Here is a 12,448-nt window from a genome sequence, read left to right on the forward strand (position 1 = left end):
ACTCAATTTGGACCACACCAGATTGTCTCAGACGCCGCTTTCGGCGAAAACAAAACGAAAAGAAAACAACGTTTGTCTGTTTTTCCCGTTGTTGATTGTACGAGGGAAAAAAATGTTATAGATTTTAAACGAAGTTAATTTTGTTGCCGGAAAAAGGAGAGTGGAAACTATAAACACGTAGAAATGTTATAGCGGTGTAAAATTTCGGATGAATTCATCAAAATTTAATATTTCGGGGTATTAAAAAATGTCAAAATCGTTTTATTAAATAAAATCATCTCGTTTAAGTATTCATGAGGTGTTTTTAATTGATTAGAATCATTTTGACATACATCAATAAGTTTTTTCTACCGTTTGATATCCTTTCATAAAATGCCAAAACCATTTTAATAGATAAAATGATGCCCTTTAAATACCCTGATTGACACCTTCATGGTGATAAAGTCAACATTAATTTTGATGTTTTCGTAATCCTTATTATATAACTTTTAAAATGAGCACAAACATGACGCATTTATCTCTAAAGACAAAAAAGTTATACTCTGTTTTTAAACCAGGAGGAGTATTTTAAATTTGTCACCAGATTGACCTTGCACGTGATTGGTTGAATGCGAGGAAGGTTCACACACAGGCAATTTTGAATTTGAAGGTTAGGTTATTTGACAATTCGACAGTTTCGTGTCATTATTGTAAATTTTGTGTTCTTAAACCCTTCTTTATTATATTTTGAAATAAATACGCTCATAACTTCAATGTTAATTTGTATGTTTAGTGTTGACGATAACAAACGAAAATAAATACAATAATAAGTAAATAAATAAATAATAATATATATATATATATTATATATATAGCGTGAAGTTTTCTTTTGTAATGTCAATTATAGCGTGAAGGAATGTTCGGTAAGGTTAGTTCTGTTTACAAACATTAATTATACCATGAAGTATTCTTTGGCAATTTGTAATGGCAATTATAGCGTGAAGTTTTCTTTTGTAATGTCAATTATAGCGTGAAGGAATGTGAGGTAAGGTTAGTTTTGTTTACAAACATTAATTATACCATGAAGTTTTCTTTGGCAATTTGTAATGGCAATTATAGCGTGAAGATTTCTTTTGTAATGTCAATTATAGTGTGAAGGAATGTTCGGTAAGGTTAGTTTTGTTTACAAACATTAATTATACCATGAAGTTTTCTTTGGCAATTAGTAATGGCAATTATAGCGTGAAGTTTTCTTTTGTAATGTCAATTATAGCGTGAAGGAATGTGAGGTAAGGTTAGTTTTGTTTACAAACATTAATTATACCATGAAGTTTTCTTTGGCAATTATACTCTGTTTTTAAACCAGGAGGAGTATTTTAAATTTGTCACCAGATTGACCTTGCACGTGATTGGTTGAATGCGAGGTAAGTAAATAAATAAATAATAATAATAATTAATTTAAATTTACCGCCAAAATATCTAGTGATATTTTCTGGTGATTTTTCCTAGTGTAAATCTGACTTTCGCGTTTACTCCTCCTGGTTTAAAAACAGAGTATAGAATAAAAAATATTAAACACGAAGTTGGTAACAATGAAGTTAGTAACATTATTTTTAAATATTAAAAGCAACCTTAGTTTTTGTGATAAATTTTAAAACATTTTATGAATGTTAAGAATATATCAAAAACTGGCAGATTTGGCAATGATGAAATTAAAATTGACATTTAAAACCTGAACTTGGTCATCACCACAGAGTAAGGCAGAGAGTTAGCTCACCGGGAAAATGATAGGCCATTCTCTATCTCTTATTATCACATCATAATACCGATATTTTCTCTTTGTCATCTTGATAGAAATCCTTAGTAGATGGCGTACATGTCGTTACTAATATTACAGAAAGCTGTTGACTTTGTTTAAGCGGTTTTGACATTTTATGTATGTCACATGTCACACAGTCCTTTTGCGTTTATTGTCTTTATTTGTGCTTATTATCTATTTTTGCGTTGTATTTTTTACGAATAATTTTCGAGAATAATTATTGTAAAAATGTTTTGCATTGTGTGTGGATGTAGCGAAGATGAAGTTGGAAAATTATTTTGTTTTCCCAAGAATAAGGACAGGTTAGTATTTTAATTATATTAATTTTTAATTTCAATAGTATTCAAATTTTTGATAACACCGTGTCACTTAGGGTAAGAAGCAGTTGGTGTTTGATAACCAACATTTATTTGTTATAATGCTTTTTTGTTATATGTACTTTATCAATTGAAAACCACAGACAAAAACGGCCAACTCAACCCAACCTGTGAGGGTCATCCCGGAGATGACGAGGACAGGGGTTTTTAGTGTAATTATATTGTAATTTAAATATAAAATTTTAAATCGCCAATGGATTTCTCTTTATTTTGCATTGAAATTATAAAATTATAACTTTTTGATTTGAGGTGCTTTTTATTGGTCTATTAAGCTGTAATTATTTTGGCTTACGTAAGCTAAATATAGCTTAATAGATCCACAAAAAGCACATTAGATCAAAAATATTTCTGTATTCAAATATTAAATTAAATAAAAGATTTGAATTTGGCGCCAATTGCATTTTTGCTTCTCACTGCCATCTACATAAGTGTTACATGATGAGTGAGAGAGACCGGTATATATTGGATCTCGCTTTCACAATGGAGTTGGCCCTCTGGTCATCACATAGATCAACAATCTCTTTGATTCCATTAATTTGCGTCGTCCATCTCAAATGATGAAAAGATGTATTAAGTCTATTTCAACAATTTTGTCACGCACCAATAACCGTTTTATATTTTCTGACATCTTTGAAACTTTTCCAAAAAACACCAAAATTAAAATTTTCAACTTGGAGTTGGCATTAAATTCATTAAAATCGAACGAAATGATGTTTGCCCTGTCAAAAATGACGTTTAACTGTCAAATTGAATTAATTGTCACGATTTATGGGGAATTTCCCAATTTTGTGAGTGATATTTTGGAAAAAAGATGATGAAAAATGTTTCCGCCCATTTCGGTGGGTTTTTAGTTTTAGTTTTCATTTGGCCCAAGTGGCAAGGAAACTAAGTGAAATTTCTCGAGACGCCGCGCCCCCTCATTTTTCAACCCCCTCGAACTAATCTGAACGCCGTTTCTAAAGTGGTAGCGACGTCACTTCGATGGTTACTCGTAAACTAAATCGCCCGAAGGAACGTTTATTTTGAGAAGGGGGCCAAATTGTCTCACACGAAGCGATTAAATTAATTTATGTAAAAGGAGGAACATGTATTTTCGAAAAAGAGTTGATTAAAATTTATTTTTTTTGCTTTTTGAATTTTAGAGGGGGTAGTTTTAAAGGGATAATTTGAACTCTCAACCCGTGTTAATTTAACCCCCGAAACCCGCACTTCCTGCTGCAATACGATCGGTTCGCTTCGAATACCGACCTCTGGAAAATTTGTTAATTAAATTTTATCCCTCAACCCCCACGCGAAACCATCCACTATATATTTTTAATATTTTTTAAAATTTTTATTCAAATATATATGAATTCCCTTTTAAGTTTGTGTTTTGTGGTGGAGTTAAACTTGACACCTGTACACGAACAATGAAACATCACCTCAAAAACCCACCCCTAAAACCCACCCTTCCTGTTGTTTTTAGGGGGTTTCCGAAATAAATCGCCTTTAAACTGTCAGCGGGGCGAAGGTAGCATATTGCTCGGGGATTCACAACCATCTATCATGCAGTTAATACTCCCCGGAGAAGTTTCGAGACGCTTCGGGGGTGGGTTATTCGCTCCAACATTCTATATTATTGAGAAATGAGAAATAATTTTTTTTTTCGAGTAACAAACAACTCCATTGATTGCAATTTCAACTTTAAATGGATTCTCAAGTACCTCCTGAAAGACTCTAACCGGTTGGAAATCAAGTTGGGGGTGAGTTAGCCCACCCACAGCCCTCCGAGATAGGCGACAGGTACAGAGCTTAATTTGCAGAGTTACAACTCCATAGTTGGAAAAGTCCAAATAGAATCCTTAACTTTATTTCGCTTGCTTCTTATTATTATTATTATTTCCCCTTTATGTTTAATTTTCACAATTTTATAATTATTAGGGGCGGAATAAAAATGGGGTAATTAAAAAAGTTTTCCTCCGATTCCAATTTAAAAAGCTCTACTTTTTCACAATCGGTTTACGACGTTTCATTTTTCCTTTTAAAACTTTCTAACTGTTATTAAGCGGGAGCGGGTGTAAAAGGGGTTGAAGATTCTCGTAAAGGTGAGATGTATCAATCTTGATGGGAAATTCTCCCTTAATTAAGCACCTAACGTCGGAATTCGAACTAACTAAAACTAACTTCAACACCCTATTTTAACCCCTCCAACAAAACGGGGGCAAACTCCCCCAAAACGGTTTTAGACAACACAAGCACAACTTCCAAAACGCAGCAGTTACCGCGATTATGTAACTTCGCAAATTTAGCCGTAAAAAAAAGTTTTTCGTAAATCTCCGTACTCTATTGAATCCGGTTTGGTTTATTGGCAGTGTTAACCCAATTCCGGGCGCCGTTTTACACCTGAGCTTCTTGGGATCCCATAAAAAACAACCCCTTTTACGTTGTCCCTTTTTCGTGAATATTTAAAAGATAAAAAAATTTAAAAAAAATTGTATTCGTTGTTTTCGTCGGAACGAGGAAGTTATAACTGGGTTTATGATCTAATCGAGGGCGCGTAATCAAGAGGGCGCTGCCATCTCGTCGCCTTCATCACCGGAAGTTAAAGCTCCCCTCATTTTCTGAACGAACCCTCTCCGAATGGACGCCGGATGTTTACTTTGTCGCCTCGCTCAAAAGCTCTTTTCACCCCGCCCATGCTCTAATTTGATTGTTTTAAAAGAGGAAAGTTTTTGTTTTTTTTTTGGTTAAGCACTTGCTGAATCGATTCAAAACGTCAAATTTTGATTTTATTGAATATTTTGACGTTTTTTGACAGAGTTTCAAAGATGTCAGAAAATAGAAAAAACTTATTGATTATGTCAAAATTGTTACAATAGACTTAAAACTTCTTTTTATTATGTGTTTTTAAAAATAAACAATGTTTATACTCCAATATATTTTATAAATTTATTAACTCTACCGGTTTCGGTCTAGACCTTCGTCAGGAGTCTCGTCGTATAAGGTTGAGGTTAGGAAACACATTCAAATTTACATTCAATTACATTCAAATTTTAATATATCATTAATATCAAAATTGGTGTTGGTACGCATTTCAAAAGATTCTTAATGATAATTACAAATACGTCAATATTGAGGTTGACATTTCAAACTAAAGGTTCAAAGGTTGACAACTTCATGGTGTTAATGTCGACTTATTGAATAACCTTTAAATGAGCCCAACCATGACGCATTTATCTCGAAAAAACAAAAAGTTGGAATAAAAAATATCAAACCTGAAGTTGGCAACAATGAAGTTAGCAAAATAATTTTTAAATATCAATACCAACCTTAATTTTTAAGTTTTTTTCTTATATTTTCGTTTTTTGTGATAAATTTTAAGACATTTTATGAATATTAAGAATATGTCAAAATAACATTGACATTTAAAACCGGAAATTGCTTATATCTCGCGTAATATTGAAGATAAATGTCTCATTTTATTTTTTCAGTTGGTATTTATTCAGCGTTAGATTACTTTAATAAAAAAGGAATATTTAAAAAGATGAAAGATGACAGGTCTTGTCAATGAGGGTTTATTAAAATGATTTCGATGTAGTTAAATAGCGCGTTATTATTTTTTGTGGGATTTTAGCGGTTGTTATTTTTTAATAATGCGGAAACCGGGGCAATTTCCGTCCGCCCGGTGGCCCCCGCCACGCCAATTTAATTAATAATTTATAAGCGATTACCCCAACCGATGCGCCGCCACTGACTCTGATTTTCATAAAACGCGAATTCCCCACCAAACGAGTGATCGATATTCAATATTGTCGCCAACATTCGAATTTATGTGCGGCGGGAAATTATTAACTTTTGTTTTCGCCCTCCTCCCCCCATCTCGTCCGCCCCCTTTACCCCCAACATCAACAACCGCCATTGTCGAAAACAACCCCTAAAAGCCCCGCACATTATTCACCGATTTATTTTCGACAAATTTTCATTTATTTCCGCCGATTTGATTATTTATTAAAGTTTTTATTTGAAAGAGAATTTTTTTTTAAACGAAAATGTAACCCTTAAAGTACGCTTTCAGTAAAGAACGACCGTTCGGTCCCAAACACTCACTAAAGATCGCGCCCCGAAAGCATTTTTGCCACGGTGAGTGTGTTTTCTTGTTCGCTCGCGTGTGCCGAGACGTAAGTTGGTGAAAACCCGCCCTGAAAGGGGGTTGGGTTGTCGAAAGGAAAACCAGCGGCAACTACGGACATTTTGAACCCTTTCAACGTTGCCCTCAGGGCACCCGAACGCTTCGAAATTACACAGGAAACTTGCTTTTAGCCTCGTACCTACCGTTGAAGACATAAATGAATTTTCAAAATAAAGTTTGGTTAAAAATAAATAAATTAAAAAAGAAAAAAAAGTGTAAAGTAAAAAAGGAACGAATAAGAAGAAGAAGAAGAACGATATTGGATTTTTATAGAAAAGTTTTCCGACGCCGACGAGGTTTTCGAGGGGGATGATGTTTACCTCTGACCGAGATTCGTAGACGTCAGCTTGTTTATAAGTCGAAATCTGGGAAATGTAGGGCATCTCGACCATCTACCCAAGTGAAGAATTGCGAGGGGACGAAAAAATAGGGTCAAAAACAAACCTATTTGTTATTTTAATTTATATGAAAACGAATAAATAAATCTAATATAAATAATCAATTATATTGAGAAATTGGGTGCATTCGCGTTTGTTAAAGCTATAATTTTTGAGAAACTTCGACACGAAGCTTAAAACACGGCAAAAATAAAAAGAACCAAGTGAAATTACCAAGAAAAAAATTAAAACGAAACCAACTCAGAAGTAGTTACATTCATTTGCATATCACGCGAGCTTCGTGAGCTTAATGACGGTAAGTTTATTCTAAAAATTTCGTTGGAATATTAAGAATTTACACATATACAGGTGTCACACAAAAAACGCCCCAACCTGTAACTGTCATTTACATTCCGATTTTCATGACCCAGGTATCAAATAAAATGGTTCCACAACGATTATCAACTTTTGATTTCGTCGGTATGTTTTTCTTCACGCTATTGGATAGAGATTCTTTTCTGAATAAATTAATGTACAACACATCAACAATAATTGTAATTGCAGCATAGAAAAACATTAAAATAATTTCCTAACATTCTCTTAAAGTGACTTGTGTTATACTGTAGTGTGCCACGGAATAAATAAAAAAAAAACAACTTATAAGTATCATTTACAACTGCTTCATTTTTGTGATAAATTTTAAGACATTTTATGAATATTAAGAATATGTCGAAATTGAGATTGACATTTAAAACCTGAAGTTGGTCATTATATAGTAGAGAAGTCATGTGTGAAGTTAGAAACGTCAAAAGTTGAAATTGACGTTTTCGAGTTAAAAATTCCGTCTAATTTGGTATTCACGCATCGTTTCTTCCCTTTCGACCCAACCCTACTGGTGCTAATAAAACGTAAAGAAAAGAAAATAGTAAATGGGAGAAAAAGACAATAAAGCGAAACCGTTTTAAAGTCTATCTTGGAGTCGACGTCGTTTTCTTCGTTGTCGTCGTCGCTCTCAGAGTGAGAATCTCGACAATTGCTTGGGCTGCCGGCAATATCTATGGAAATCGTCGCGTAAACGTGGAAGAATTTTCTCCTTCACATAAAATAGTTACACTATTTTAGGAAAAAAAAATTAACTTTAAATTTTTTTCTTTTTTTAATTTTCATTGAAAAAGATTTCCTCAAGTTTTCTTCCTCCTCTCCGAGTTTCTTTTCGATCCTTTTAATTCGCTTCTTGAGAAAGTTTCTATCTTGTTTATCCCACGGGGGAGTTAGGCGTAGAAGTGGTGGAGCACGTTCTCCGCCCCCTCTTTTCAGGGGAGCTCGACCAAGTCCAAAGGAAGCCGGTAATTAATAATAGCGAACAGTTTCTGTGGCCACAGGCGCCGAGACGCGACGTCCAAGAAACTTACCCCTAACTTCGGACAACTTCTCTAATTAATATACACGCGACGTTGGGGTACTTCACCATCCTCACAAACCGAAATTCGGTGATTTAATTTTTTTTTAATTAATTTAATTATTTTTGAACCAAAATATGCACGTCACGTATTCGTAAAAAATCCCGCCTCTATAAAACATCAAATCCCCTGCCATTAGCGATGATATAGAGCTCGAACGGACGCCCGATATCGTTTCGCATCCCACCCTCATCCCCCTTTGTTACTGATGGTGGGAGGGGGGGACAACGACAAAAATCAAACTGCGAGTATGTATCAACCCCTCAAAATAATAGGGCCACGTTTCTTATTTTTGACATTTTCAACTTAACAATTAACATTTTGACATTTCTGACAGATCATGTGATTTTCAAATTCGATTAATTCGTCAATGCGTCAAAATTAGATTAGAACCCTCTAAAACACTATAAATACCATGTATATAGGTAGGGTGTCTCTGAATGACTGCAACAAACTTCAAGGAGTGATTCTTTAGTGAATTTTAAAGGTACTTTAATATATGAACCATGGGCGACTTCGGCTCCCCTGGGGAGCTATGCCCCTCCAAAAATGGTGAAAGTTATTGGTTTAATCTTTTTTTCTAGAAAACTATAAACACCAGAAAAATGAAATTTGGGGAATAAGTTTAGCTCGTTTCTAGCTTATTTGTACTTTTAATATTCCCTTCTAAGTTATTAAACGTAACCACCCCCGTTCAATTTATGCCTAGATTTTTGTTAATAAGCATTTTATTGTTTTTAATATTTACCATTTTTATCCCCTTAATACATTCTAATATATATATTATTATTAGTATATTATTTTCACCCTCTACCCTCTTCCTCCATTTCCATACCCTCGGCTCCTCGGCCCAATCATCCCCTCATCCTTCCCTTTGTCTCCTTACCCCCACAACCATTCTCATCCATCGTTTCCCCTCTCCTAAGATCTGCCCTCGGTCCAACTCCTCCTCCCTCAACTCACTGCACCCATTCAACATATGTTCCAACGTTTCCCATTCCTCCCTGCATAGCCTACACCACCTCTCCTCATCGGCCATCCAGTATCTGTTAGCTTTCTCCTCGTTTCCACAAAGGAACCTAGCCACCAACTTCTTCCCTTCCTCATCTCCTTCCAATAACAAGTATCTAGGCAGCCCCTCCGTTATTATGTCCCTGTACCTTTCGTTATATCTCCCCTCTTTTATTTGTGTCCTTCTTTCCTGTCTCTGCACATCTCGGTCCCTATCTCTCAACTCCCTCCACATCTTCCTACCCACCCTTCGTCTACTATTTATCTCAGTTACCGAGTAGCCCGCTCGTCTATAATAGTTGTCTCTGTCTCCTTTCCCATATCTGATCTTTCCCTCTCTAATTTCCCTCCAACACTCCCCCAAGATCCCGCAGTTTGGTCTCCCTTCTATTTTTTCTTCATATTTCACTGCTCTCCTGCCCGCCTCCACTCTGACCTTATCCACCTTTACCTCTTCCCTCACTATATACCCCGGTGTTTCTCTCGCCACCCCAAGCACCCATCTCCAGTATCTAGCTTGCACGTCCTCCAGCATTGCCTGCTCTCTCCATCCCCATACATCATCACACTGCTAACCAGGCCTTCAAACATAATCTTCCTCGCTGCCACATTCCTTCCAAAAACTCTCTTCCCCCAACCCCATACTTGTCCCATCACCTTATTCGCCTTTTTTGCCATAGTTATCACATGCGACCCCTCCCTGTTGTCCTCCCTGAACACATACCCCAAGTAAGTATAGTCCCTAACCTCCTCGATCTCTTTTCCCTCCCATCTCCAGTTTTCTGTTCTTTTTCTCCCATCCTTACAAAACTTCATCATCCTTGTCTTCCCCACATTCACTTCCAGCCCCTTCCCTCTAAAATATCTTTCCAATGTCTTTATCATATCTTTCATCTCCGCCGCTTCTCTCGCCATGACCACGATGTCATCCGCGTATGCTAACATATGCACCTTTCTACCTCCCACCACCAACCCTCCCATTTGCCCCTTCCCCAATCTATCCTCCAGGTCCGCCGTATACAGTGCAAACAGACTTGGGCTCAGCGGACAGGCCTAGATTTTTGTATCAAGATGATAAATATTCAATACAATATTGTGACCATATTCAAAAATCGTAATAGTCATAATAATCATAATAGGAAACTCAATGTTGACAATTAACAAGCAATTGTCGAAACATGAGCGGAAAAATAAGCCAAGTTTGCTTATGTTAAAAATTAAAATTTTAGAATAAATAATACATTTAAAAGTAAATAATTCGAAAACTAATAGACTTAGACAATTTAAATAAGAGTACCTTTTTTATGTAAAATTGAATGCTCTTCGTGATTTGTAGCTCTTATTGGTCGTATCTCAACTGCCAAAAAACTTATTATTTGATTTATCAAACGAGTAGTGTGTATCTAGTGCCCTCTACCAAAAACTTCCAATTCAGATTGATTCATCATTAAAAATAAATTTTTGTAATTAAAAATTAAAGAGCTTTAATATAATAGAAGTTATTGCAACGCAATTTTTTAACATTTTTCTATTTATATAAAAAGAAAAATGAGTCAAAAAGACGAAGTAGACGAGCGGCCATAAAACATAACCTGTCGTAAGTCAGACGGAGATGGGGGGTTCTCGTTAAAACTTAGCTCATATCGCCTAGTTTTTACGGGACGACACCAGGTGTCTCTCGTTCACGTTTTTCCCTTAGACTCCCCCTCGCCCGTCACCTCCCCATCCTACGCCTACTACGCGGATCTTTCAGCGCTTTCGGAGTTTTCGAGCTCCGCTTCGAAATTTTCAACTGCACAAGATTGCTTTCTTTCTCTAACAAAACTTATTACACGTCCTCCGAGTAATTTATTACTTATTGTTGTCGATCTGGGTTGTAAACAAACGCGTTAATACAAAGTGGATTAAATGAATTATTAAGGTTGAAAAACAAAAATCCCCGAGTGAAAGCTCAAAAAGCTCGCAGAAATCTTTCAACGTTGCCGACTTAATTACAGCGTCGCCGTGGTCTTAATGAACCACTTCAGGGCTTCAACCCTTTATTTAAAGTCGTCGAATATTTTCAAAGAGCAAAGTTCTCGCAGACTTTGAAATACTTCGAATATCGACAAAAGGTATCCACTCAAAGGTTGTGCTTAAATCAAAGGAACTAAAATCCTAATGATGTTCGATATTTGTAATGTATTGTTGAAGGGAATAGAATTCCGAGTAAAACGGGGTGTTAAGTTAGGGTTGGAAATGTTGGGAGAAGTTTTCCGCGCGTCGCCAGTGAAAAATTTTCAATTTCCCGGAGGTAATTTCGGGCCGCGAAGCGGAATATCTCCGCGTCGGCAGCCGCCGGGACAAATTAACCGTGAAATACGTCTTCAAACCCACCCCACACCAACCCCAATCCTCACAAATAACGAAAAAGGAACGACGCGCGTGAAACAAACTTGACGAGACATTATTGGATTTTTACGTCGACTTTTCTTATTTATTTTTACCATCCCCCGAAAAAAAAAAAATAAATAAATAAATAAATTAAGAACATAGAGGGTGTGGTGTAACAAATCTACAAAGGATTCGTTTCAAATTGAAACTAAACGAGAAAGGGGATGAAACCCCCCTTAACATCCCCGTTTTCGTCGTCGTCGTCCGGTGTCAGAAACACGCTAAACAGTTTCCCTTTGCACAAAGTTTCGTAATTAAGCGACTACATAAAACGGACTTGGTCCGAAAATGAATAGAAATTGAAATAATTTTGTTTATTAATCGGGGGATTAAAGGAACGAAGATGTGGTTTAATTAAAATATCTTATCGACCGATTTAACCACTTCTAAGCAGCTTTTGAATGCATTAGACGTTGCCCCAACCCAACTCAATGTGGTTTAACTTTCCAAGTATCTCGACTTAGGCTAGTTACTACCATCTTCTGGTTAAGCTATCTAAGGGATTATTACCATGGTTACGGCTATTTTACGCGCTCTCATTGGCTAGTAGATGGGTTTATCTATAAGATAAATTTAACTAAAAGATGGTAGTATTGGACCTTAATAGGGCCAAATCATATATCCTGCACAACAAGGTTTCTTGTGAGTTAAATATTGCTAGATATTGATTTAGATATGTTTAGATGTCTTGATGGTGCTAATTCTAATTTTAGTTTAATAAAAATACACAACAATCTAGCGCTTAAGAGGCTACTTTACCATACAGCTCGGCAAATTACAAAAAACATACATTATTTATGAAAATATTTGGATGAAATTTTGTA

General features: G+C 35.9%; 2 protein-coding genes across 4 annotated transcripts in view; one reads left to right on the plus strand and one right to left on the minus strand.

Moving 5' to 3' along the window:
- LOC111417863 (peptidyl-tRNA hydrolase 2, mitochondrial-like) overlaps window positions 1–12,448 on the plus strand; it is a 37,046-nt gene that overhangs the window by 5,852 nt on the left and 18,746 nt on the right. The window contains exon 4 of one of the 2 annotated variants that reach the window (XM_023050268.2): window positions 2,259–2,570. The exons of the other annotated variant lie outside the window; for it this stretch is intronic. The gene's annotated coding sequence lies outside the window, so the exon portion shown is untranslated. Of the gene's footprint in view, window positions 1–2,258; window positions 2,571–12,448 lie in introns of those variants that run through there. 2 annotated transcript variants of the gene reach the window in all.
- Window positions 1–12,448, minus strand: part of LOC111417810 (fasciclin 3) — a 34,157-nt gene that overhangs the window by 5,123 nt on the left and 16,586 nt on the right. The window lies entirely within an intron of this gene.

Source organism: Onthophagus taurus, unplaced genomic scaffold (assembly GCF_036711975.1).
Source record: "Onthophagus taurus isolate NC unplaced genomic scaffold, IU_Otau_3.0 ScKx7SY_16, whole genome shotgun sequence".
Taxonomy (NCBI): Eukaryota; Metazoa; Arthropoda; class Insecta; order Coleoptera; family Scarabaeidae; genus Onthophagus; species Onthophagus taurus.